Below are 1,765 nucleotides of genomic sequence, written 5' to 3'. Positions count from 1 at the left end.
GGAAAGACCCGAGAACAAATAAAGGTAACACATGCGAGGCGAGGGCACGTCCCCGTTGTCGAGACAAGTGAACCCATCTGGTCGCCATCTTACCACTCCTATCGCGTTTTTTTAACCTCAGGGATTTCTGATGTTAAAAAATAAAACCACGATAAATAATTTCAAAACTTTTCCCAATTTTAATGTGACCTGTACAAGTCTAAAAAACAAACAAATCTTTTAGGGGGAAAACATAAAAAATAAAAACCAAGCAACCACAATTCCTCGCTGTAGAGTGAAACAAGTGAAGCCATCTGGCCGCCATCTTACCACTCCCACCACGTGTATTTGGCTGTGTTAAACCGTCATATCTAATCAAATTTGCCTCAAGAAAAGTATCTCCTGACTCCCCCCCCCCATTACGTCCTCTTATTTTCACAACTTTACCCCCATTCCTTACATATCTTTATAGCGCTCCTTTTCACTGTTATTGTTTTTTTCCCTTTTCCAGTTCAGTCTCTGATCATTTCTTGAACAGCTTTTTTACTACTATAATTACTTCAACGGAGATCATTTCAGTTTTTCTCTTATACAGTGTATCTTTCTCTTTCATATAGTTTTTCCTTTTATATCTATCTATCTATCTATCTATCTATCTATCTATCTATCTATCTATCTATCTATCTATCTATCTATCTACAGTGCTCAGCGTAAATGAGTACATCCCCTTTGAAAAGTAACATTTTAAACAATATCTCAATGAACACAGTGTGTTCGGTCTTTTGTCACGCACTCCCGCCACACATTGTATTTCTCACGCTGAAAAAAAAAATCATAATATAAATTTCTCTGGCGCGCCGCTATCGCTATGGAAACGGCAGGAAACAAACGCGTCTCCCATGAGTCGAGCCTGCCACTTACCAGCCAATCAAAAAAGGAAAAGGGCGGGGCTACACAATAGCCAATCAGAAGCACTGTTGTATCTGGGTCGATAACGCAACAACCAATGAAAAAAGCATTGTTATCCCGGGACTTGTTCACGTGATTCTGCTACAACCATCTTCTGAAAGTTTTGTTCAGTGGACAGCATGAGGATGAGCTCAGAGCAGCACAGAGACCAGAGGAAGTTATATCCTGTTTTAATGTTACAACAAATTCACAACTTGTTTGACACAAGAAATGACAACTTGCCTGCTGTGAAAGAATGCTGCCCAGATAATTATGGAATCAATTTTGTGCCAAAATGTTCATACAATACTTTTGAAATATCAAACAAAAACGACAAATCAAAATACAAAAAAAGTCAATTTTTTTAGACTGGCAAGCAAATTATTCGTGTAATCGTGCAAAATATCAGTCTATTACTCTTCAGAAATCTTTTATTTTTGTTCCGCGTCTTTCTCAGTTTTGTTTGACGTAATTTATTTTGGTTGCGATTCCAGCTTTCTCGTTTGCGCTCCCTGACTTTTTGCTTGCAGTTTTGGCACAAACTTCACGTGTGGGTGGGCTGTCCAGGAACGCATTCCCATTGGCTAACTTGTGTTTGACTGACAGCTACGCTCAGCCATTCCCTATTCGGATTCTGGCGGACTGTTTACCGAGTGACCGATCCACTGACGGTAAACAAGGATCGAGTGGACTTCAGTGGCGACTATGATATTGAATTAATTCAACAAAGTGTAAGTGCGGGACAAATGTGTTGTATGTGTTGCAGTAGTGCACATTATGCAGGTGTTTTGTGGCAAGTCAAATGTTAGCCTTAGCTCCACTACCCAATATAATAGCT

This window comes from Neoarius graeffei, chromosome 27, assembly GCF_027579695.1.
Source record: "Neoarius graeffei isolate fNeoGra1 chromosome 27, fNeoGra1.pri, whole genome shotgun sequence".
Taxonomy (NCBI): Eukaryota; Metazoa; Chordata; class Actinopteri; order Siluriformes; family Ariidae; genus Neoarius; species Neoarius graeffei.
This window is presented reverse-complemented; position numbering follows the sequence as displayed.